At 39.6% G+C, this 9,560-nt stretch overlaps 1 long non-coding RNA gene across 2 annotated transcripts in view; it reads right to left on the reverse strand.

Moving 5' to 3' along the window:
* Window positions 1–9,560, reverse strand: part of LOC106148353 — a 114,270-nt gene that overhangs the window by 103,647 nt on the left and 1,063 nt on the right. The gene's annotated exons all lie outside the window — the stretch shown is intronic.

The raw sequence follows: 9,560 nt of genomic DNA on the forward strand, positions 1-9,560 counted from the left end.
GCTGGGGATTTAGCTCAGTGGCAAAGCGCCTGCCTGGCAAGCGCAAGGTCATGAGTTCGGTTCCCGGTACCGGAGAAAAACCAAAAAAAAAAGAAGCAGAAGTAATTAACATGCTGAGGAAAAAAACCCTCTCCCTCTCTCTATATATTTATACATATAATATGTAGTAAGTAATATATGATATAGAATAGCATATATACTATATGATATATAATATATATCATATGTAATATGTGATATATAATATATCCTATATCATATATATCTATATATCTATATATATCAGATATATACATATCTGCCCAAGAAAGGTTAAAGGTAAAAATGCAAGGGTGAAGATTAAGTGAGAAGGTTCCAAATGTAGGAGGATATTGCTGGCCAAGAATGTGTATGACTTTGGGTCAGCCAGGTGCAGTGGTACAGCTCTGTAATCTGAGCTACACAGGAAGCTGAGGCAGGAGGACCACAAGTTGGAGGCCTTTCTGGACAACTTTGTGAGACCCTTTCTCAAAATAAAAAATCACTGAGGTTGTAGCTCAATGGTAAAGAGCCTCTGGTTTTCATCCTCAGTACTGCACCAAAGGAGGACTGCAAGTTTGAGTTCAGCCTGGGCAACTTAGTGAGACTTTGTCTTAAAGTAGAAAATTTTAAAAGGGCTAGGCTGGGATGTAGCTTAGTGCAAAGGCCCTGATTTCATCCCACAGTGCTACCAAAACAACAATAAAAACATCAGGATCAGATTCTTGCAGTGGGGATGAAGTACATGGAAGATGGGTGTGGAGTTAGGGACACCTTAGAGAGGGCAGGTGCTGACGTGTACGCAGTGTGCTTGTATGGGCCTAATGGACTCTTCCTCCTCTGTGACCAACTAGCACCATAAAAAGATCTGGGCAGCTTCTGGTGCCTCTACAAAGAGGAAAAAAAAGAGAAAATCACCAAAGATAATAAGATCTAAAAATATAGAATTCTGTAATTACTAAGAAAAAACGATACTAAATACTTCAATGTACAATAATCATGCCAGTACTAACACTACTATTAATAATACTAATAGTAATACTACTAAGACCAGGTAAGCTTTACTTTCTAAGTACCATGATAATGCACAAAGCACTTTCAAGCCTTAGCCTATGAGGTGTAGGTAGCATCAGCTCAATTTTACAGATATGAAACGAGGCTCACAGAAGTTAAAGAGGAGTAAAAGGATTTTTTCCACAGCCTTCTATCTTTCCTTTTTAAATTGGTACTGGGGATTGAACCCAGAGCTTTCATGCTGGACCACATTCCCAAGCTTTTTTATTTTTTATTTTGAGACAGGGTCTTGCCAACGTTTCTAAGTTGCCCAGGCTGGGCTTGAACTTGTGATCCTCTTGTCTCAGCCTCTCAGAGTGCTGGGATTACAGATGTGTGCCACTATGCCTGGCTAAAATAATTTTTTTGAATTCACTTAAATAAAAAATCTAGGACTCAAACCCAAGTCAGTCTGACCCCAAAGTTCAAACCACTTTATTTGTATAATAACTGTAATGTTGGCCCAACATTGTCTATAAATGTTAATTTTCTTCTCTGTCCTCTATTTTGAAAGTCAGGGATATAACTATATCTCAAATGTTTTTATGTAAAAGTTGGGTTTCCAGAATGACCCATTTCTTAAAGATTCTGAATAAGTGAAGCTTTAACCATGTTTTGTAGCTTCTTAGTAGATTTCAGTAACTGGATCTCTACAAATTGAATTAAGTGGCAAGTAAATTTTTATGAAATGCTATAAAATATATGGGTTGTAATTTCTGAATACTAGTTAAATTCTATCTATTGCATTTCCTCGAGAACTTCAATTTCAAAAAGACTCTTTAGTGTTTTTTGGCAGGATTTTTTCTAAATAATATTTCAATATGGGCTTTTTCTTGGAAGCTCATTATTTCCTGGAAGTTCCTGCTGAGTATACATTTACTATGTAAACATAAAACCCGATTCCCCAGTAAAAGCAGGAACCATTTGCAAATGCCTATAGGCTTAGAAGCAATTTGCAGCCTGTAAGGAAGCCCTTCCTCTTTGTGTCCTTATTTCCTCTGCTGCTTTCTTCTTTGGGCCACAGAACCTGTACTAAAACTACTTGTCATTTCTTCCTTGCTGTATGCCACTCCCCTAGGCCATTTGGCTAAACATTCTTTCATTTTCCCAGAGTAAAGAATAAGATTCGAAAACTCTAGCCATCTCACCTGATCACGTTTCTTCCAAAATGTCAACTTAGCCACAACTGCTTTGAACATCTAACCTTTCCTTAACCCAGCCGTCACATTCACACAACTACATGTACAAGTGTATACAGTTCCTTTTCATTTATCAAAAGAAAGAATCCGTGGGGAATAAAGATTTGACAGCTCCTGTTACAAGATAATTGTAATACTTGAAAAAAAGGGAGAAAGAGAGATGAGACAGATGGTGTACACTGGAGACATGTGGAAGTTCCTTTGAAAAAATAGCTTTAGAAATTCAATTGAGACCCAAAAGAAATTATGCAAATCATCATTTTTGCATAAAAGCATCATAGAAAACAAGGAAATTATCTTAATCTTTAGTCTTCCATAATCTTGTCAAAGAGAAAGAATGTCAGTTGGACTGGTATTAGCTTGGGTTCTTATTTTTTTAAAAAGAACTACAGCTACTCATTTGAATTACAGGGGAAAGAGAGTACACTAAGATTATTAAAAACATCTCCTATATTGCTACACTTAGGTTTAATTCAGTAGCATTTACCATTACTATATTTTTGATGAGTTACTTCGTGTTTTTATTACATATTACATAACTTAAATAGGTAATGCTTTATAATAAATTTATTAGGTATTTCATCAGATTAATTATATGGTATAAAAAGATGATGGGAATTTAATTTAAAATTGTGTTTATTACTTTAAAAATATGATTTTCAAATTGCCATTTTAAATTTGATATGCTTGCCTGATTCGCATGTCATTTTAGAAAATGAAAAAGAAAACATTCACAAAGCTATAAGGACAAAATTCTAAGGAATAATATGAGTGTTGGATGCAAATTTTTGTGATACAGGTTTATGAGGGACAGAAAAATAGGAAGAAAAGTAATTTCAATGAAAGGAGAAAAAAACCCCAGTGGATTCAGGCAAACGCTCAGAAAAACAAGGTTAAAGTGTACTGTGTTCAGTACCTGCTTGGATGATTATTATGCTTTTAAAAACATGAATAAACACACACTTTATTTAGGAACAAGAAAAAGATAAGGTGAAGAGTTATAAACAAAAGAAAATGTTATGACAGGATTATTTGTACTCATGATATCACAGAATACAGGTTTTTATTTGAGTGTACATGTAAATTAGGGCGGGTAAACTGATAAAGGCTTACGTCTTTGCCTAATAGTATTATTTAAAAAAAAGCTGGGTCACATTTTTGAGTCTGCACTGAATTCATACATGTTTTGCTCATGTAGGTAGGTAGGGGGTTTCTGATAGGGGGCCTAGGGATGCTCTACTACTGAAGTATGTCCCCAGTCCTTTTACTTTGAGACAGGGTCTTGCTAAATTGCTGAGGCTGGCCTTCAATGTACTCAGGATCTTCCTAAGTAGCTGGGATTACAGACATGTGCCCCATCACTCAGCTTGTATGCCTATTTTAAACTGGCCTATTTAACTGCATCAAAAAGGTCTACTTTCATCTTTAAATTTGATCAGAAAGGAGTCTCAAAATTGATGAATAATCTTTAATATATAAAGATGGGTTACTTGAAAGATTATGATATTTCATTTCCCATCAGATAAAGTGATGGATATTCATCTACTTTCTTGCTAACAGTTTGGATTAAGTAAAGTTTGCTTCGGAGCAAAAGACTACTTCAAAGTTTAAACTTTTAAAATAATAATGGAATTTGACACGATAAAGCATTTTTAATAGAAAGGAAGAAATATATTTTTCCTCTCACATAGGTTAAATTTATCTTTTTACAATTTTTTTTAAAATTTATTTTAAAAATAAAAGAAGGAAAACATTAACAAACAGACATCCATTTACAAAATAGTGTAAGAACAATACAAGCAATACTGAATTACAGACAAAGTGGTAGGAAATTAACAATGGTTGTTGTATTACGTATTGATAGGTTCAAAGTGGTTTCTCAGGGAAACAAATAGAGACATGCAAGATTGATCAAATAAGTAATCATTAACTGGTCCTTTCAGTAAAGCGATAGAAGTCAGTAGTACAACTATGTTAGCTATCCTGTTAAATTTGTCTTTGAGAGAACTTGAGTCAGAAATATATAAGAGGCAACTAATTTTCAGACACGTTTTCACTGGGATTAATAGTACTAAGCAAAAAGACCTTCTGAGGTTTCCAGTGGGTGACTCCTGACCACTTTCTGGGTCCTAGGGTGAGTTTGGGGCCAATCATATACATTTCTGACTAGGTTAATATTCTGGCTTGTTTTAAAGCTGATTTTCTTTAACTTTGCCCAGCCTTACTTGTGAATGGGAGAGGCTGAACATGGGATGGTGGGCAGGCAGGGAAGGGGAAGCAGCCTGGCATGAACACAGGTGGCAACATTAAAAAGTCCCCCTCTTGTCCTCAGCAAACCAGCTCTGGTTCCAAGAGCCCATCTTCTTCTCTACCATGCCAAAGCTCTAGAGTGCCCTATATGTTTTGGGTTGTTTGTTTTTTGAGACAGGTTCTCACAATATAGTTCAGGCTGGCCTTGAAGTAATTATGTAGCTCAGGCTGGCCCCAAACTCACTGTGACCCTCCTGCCTCAGCCTCCTGAGTGCTAAGATTCCCTAATATGCTGCCATGTCTGGCCTTAGAGTGTTATTTATGGATTTGCTTCCCTGGTCAGCACCAGGTTACTTCCCTTGTAATGTGCCTCTAGGTGGCTCTAGGTTAGTGTTTCTCAATCTGTAGCCACAGCATCACCTACATTTGAATACCTGGTTTTTGAACACAGGTTGCATCTATGAAATCTACACACCAGGGAGGAAGCAAAAGCAGCTGCATTTCCAGGTGATTCCTGTTCGTTTGCTTTTTGCTTTTTACCCTTGGTGCTGGGGAGTAAACCCAGGGCCTCACGATGCTGGGCAGGTGCTCTACCACTGAGCTGTATCCCCAGCCCTGCAGGTGGATTTGATTGAACATTTCCTGAAAGCTGGGTTACAATTCATCAGTCTAGAGAACTGCAGCTCTCCCTAGGTACTCTGCTATCAAACACAGCTCCTCAAATGTTCAGACCTGTTTCAGGAAGGCTGGCAGAAGATGCAGTTCATTTGCCTCCTACTCATCAGTCCAACTTTCTCCCCAGCATCCTTTCTGACTGAGCTGAAATCTTTGAGAAGTGCCTATAAATACCCCATCTGCTCAGATTTTTTGCCAGACAGTGGAGTCGGCACCACCTTCCCACTATGCAGACTGAAATAGCCTTGCTGAGCTTGCCTGCCTAACTCTTAACAACCCTGTTTCCTGACAACTCGTTGCCTCATGACCACTTGGCTTTCTTCAAGGGAGATTCCATTGGCCTTAGTTGCTCTTTACACACACAATCAGGATGGAAACAAACCCTCAATGCTGGAAAGAACCTCAGACATGATCCAAGCCACTCTCTCAATATACGCAAGTAGATGCAGATATTGTATATAGAAAAGTAGACAGGAAGCAAACATTTTATGAGTCCCTAGTATATGCCAGCAAGGTGCTGTGCTAGGTCTTTCAACAAGCATTCCAGGTCGATAATATTATATCCATTTGTATAGATAAGGAAGTCAAACTCAGAAAGTTAAAGAAGCCTGCAATGTAATTGCAGATAACAGGTAACAGGCAGATTGAATCTAAATTCCAATTAAAAATGATACTATCATTTATTAACTACTTACTGTGTGTTAGACACAGCTCTAAGCATTTTATTTTTATTAATTTATGTAAGATGTCCATGAAACCCTGAGATAAGTATTATTACTCCAATTTTACAGGGGAAATTCAGGCACAGAAAATTAGAAACTTGCCTGGAAACAGCCAGTAAGTAGGTGGTACCTGGGAGAAACTGGTGACAGGTAGTTATTGTCCCAGTAGGAGATACCCAGATTGGGAGGAAGGGAGAGATTCACGAAGCACTTCTGATGAAAGATGCTGTAAAGAAGATAAATGGGGCTCTGTAGTAGAAGATGATGGTACAAAATCCAGGTGGCAGAGGATTTGTAAGATACAGAGGATGCTCAGTTTTTATTTGAGGTGATGGGAAGAAATGAATGAGTTTTGAGTAAGGGGGTAACATCATATGTTATCCAGTTTTTTGTAGCTTGCTCTGAATGGCACTATGTTCAGGGCAAGGCAGTGGGGACAAGTGCAGAAGCAGAGAGGCTGGTTAGGACAGCCAGAGGCAAAAGGTAATGGTGGCTTAAAGAAAGGCACAATGGAAATGTCCTGGTCAGTTTCTGTTGCTATAACAGATTACCCAGAGACTGGATGATTTATAAAGACAGGTTTATTTGAGTTCATGGTTCTGGATGGTAGGAAGGCAAAGAGCATGGTACTGGCATCTACTTGGTTTCTAGTGAGTCTCTTGTGCTGCACCATAATATGGAGAAATGTGGAAGAGGGCACATAAAGAAGAGACAAACCATGAGTGGTGGCCTCACCTGATAGCAATCTGCTGTCAGAAACTAACCTAACCTTACACGAGGGGAGACACACTTTTCCAAGAATTATTAACTCAGTGCCACTAGAGAGGCATTAATCCCTTATGAGGATCCCTTTATCAGAATTCTCATGACCCAAATACCTCATAGAGGTCCTACCACCTCTCAATACTGTTACACTGGATAACAAATTCCAACATGAATTTTGGGGAAGACAAGTCACATCCAAACCACAGCAGGAGGCAAAGGGAAAGAGGTAGAAATTGAAATGTATTTTAGGAGATGCTGGTAGACTTGATGGAGAGAGAGAGAGAGAGAGAGGAAAAGGGAGAAATGAATTTATGACCCTAGGTTTCCAGTATGAACAACCAGATAATGAGTGCCGCTAACAAATAATACGGGAAGTAGGAGGAAGAACAAATTTTGAAGGAAAGCAATCATCAGACATGTGTATGTGTATGCATGTGTAAAGAGAGTAGCAAAGTTTATCAAAGAATGCTTGGGAGTGAGATTTTAAAAGCTCAATTTGTGTTACCACTAAGAACAATAACTTCTCTTACTCCTTGTTTTTTCCCATCTGCAACTTGGGGATAATTATATCTGTCTTTACTATTCCAGAGATGCTGAGGTGATAAATGAGATAATATACACGAGTGCTTATATGAAAGCACTTTGAAGTCTTGGGAGGATAAGAACTGTATATATCCAAGCTATCATTATGATGCCACAGAGTTTATATTTTTCCTGTATCTCCTCAAAGTCACGGAGGTCATAAGCATAACTCACCCACATTCTTTCCTTCATGTTCGGTTCCCAGAAATGAGATGAATATGCCTCTCTTTCTCCAGAGTCCCTTATCATATGGTATTCTCTTGAAAGGATTTTGCAATTACTAGTAGTTCAAGACTCTGGAAGGAAAGGATAACTAGTATAACTCTGCCTGAGTGATTTTCTTTTTACTTGGTTGATTCTTGGCTGATGATAATAATAATAGCTTACATAAATTAGAAATGTAAAGATTAAAAAGAACAAATATACTGTCTCATCTAGTCCAACATCATTCTAAGAAAGGGATTTTTTTTTTTTTAATCTGTTTGACAGTGAAAATGGCTCAGGAGGTTAAAATAACTTGCCTAAGACTTTATTTTACAGTTAGAGTAACTACAGCTAATAAGAGTAGTGTTCTTAAAAAGTATAGTGACTATGCACCAGAGGCATTCAAAGAAATGCAGCCATGTTCCCACATAATATTCATGGAATTTATGTGCTGGTTCCTTTGATCACTGTAGTCTTGGGACACACTGATTTCAGTTCTCTGAAAATGGGAATGATTACTAATTTTTTGTCTAGTGTTAAGAACTGCACCAGCTGACCTTGGGTGCTGTTTTCTGCAAAATGAAACAAGCAAACAACAAAACTAGAAATAAAAAAACAAGCTAGGCGTAGTGGTACACCTTGCAATCCTAGCACTGAGGAAGGCTGCAACAGGTACATTGCAAAACTTGAGTTCTTTGTGGGTAATTTGGCAGAATCCTACCTTGCCAGATAGGGTAGCTGGAGATGTAGCTCAGTGCTGCAGGGCCCCTGGGTTTGATCCCCATTACTGGGGTGGGAGGGAGAGCATAAAACAAGACGTGTCCTTCGCTCTCCAGAGTAATTATATGGCTCCTTTCTCTAGGGAAGAGATACACTTGCCTGGAGCAGGGGATTGGACGACGATGTGTAAAAGAGAGGGTCTTGGAGTGGTGGAGAGAAAGCTGGATTATGAATCAGGAGAGCTGGGGTTGAGTCTTGGTTCAGCATTACTTATTGTGAGAGCAGCAGAAGGAAGTTAATAACTGTAAGCTGGATCTCACAACCCTTATCTGTTTCCTGACTGTACGTTCCCAGACAGTTCTAGATTTGGAACTGTATGGCTTAAATAGTCACTTTCAAAATGCCTTGTTTGCATAATTCTCCATCCTATCCATTCCCTTTCTTCTAATGGAAAAGTGGTAGCTGTGTATATCACACTCAGCATATTTGCCTACTTAGAATAAAACTAAGGAAAGGTGACATGAAAGGTTGCTGTGAGAATGGAATAAATGCATGGAAACTGGTTAGCACGGAGCCTGGCTTACAGTGAGGATAACCATTACTCATTGTAATTTCTTCTTTCCCAAAAGGATCCTGTGTCCCTGGCTGCAGACTAGGGGATAATCTGAGGCTCCTCTTAAAAACTGTCAGCCCGGTTGGTGGCCTGGCAGGGGTATGTTGCATAACCTTTATATCCCTTTCTTCCTTATTTCTGCCTAGTTTCTGCTCACTTCTGAAGCACAGTATTCGGGATTACGACTGTAAATTCACGGCAAGTGCAAGTAAAACAACGTCAACTTTGAGATCAATGACAAAAATTGAATCTTCTCTCTCTTAATGGAGTCTGGAAATCAAACCTCCAAACCTATGGGCACCTTGTTTTTCAAGACTGCACTTCAGAGTTTACAGGTGTGCGCCCGGGGCAACCAAAACAAAGCTTTAGTGTCACGGTGGCTGCCTCCCAGGCGCAGATAAAAGAGGTGCCTTCCAGATGGCTTTGTGGCGCCGGCCCACCTGAAGTCAGACTTTGAATCCTCCTCGTTGAGGGCAGGTACGAAGCGCCTGCCATGGCTGCGTGTGGAGCCCACACCACCGATTTCCTAGTCCTCCTCTTCTCCCATTTAGAGATTTTGGATCAGCAATTCTCCAAACTTGCGCGGGTGTGCTATGGTCCCCCAGGTCCGGCTGGTGGACCGCGTCCCCCACCGATTCCACACGCCTCCCTCGGGCCCCCGAGACAGCGCTTGGCTCGGGCTCCCCCGCAGGGCCCCAGGGGGCCGGACGCAGCGAAGCCGAGCGGGGCGCCTTCCCGCCAGGGCCGCGCCCGCCTCCC

The sequence above is a fragment of the Chinchilla lanigera genome, unplaced genomic scaffold (assembly GCF_000276665.1).
Source record: "Chinchilla lanigera isolate Chin_1 unplaced genomic scaffold, ChiLan1.0 scaffold00002, whole genome shotgun sequence".
In the NCBI taxonomy this organism is placed as follows: Eukaryota; Metazoa; Chordata; class Mammalia; order Rodentia; family Chinchillidae; genus Chinchilla; species Chinchilla lanigera.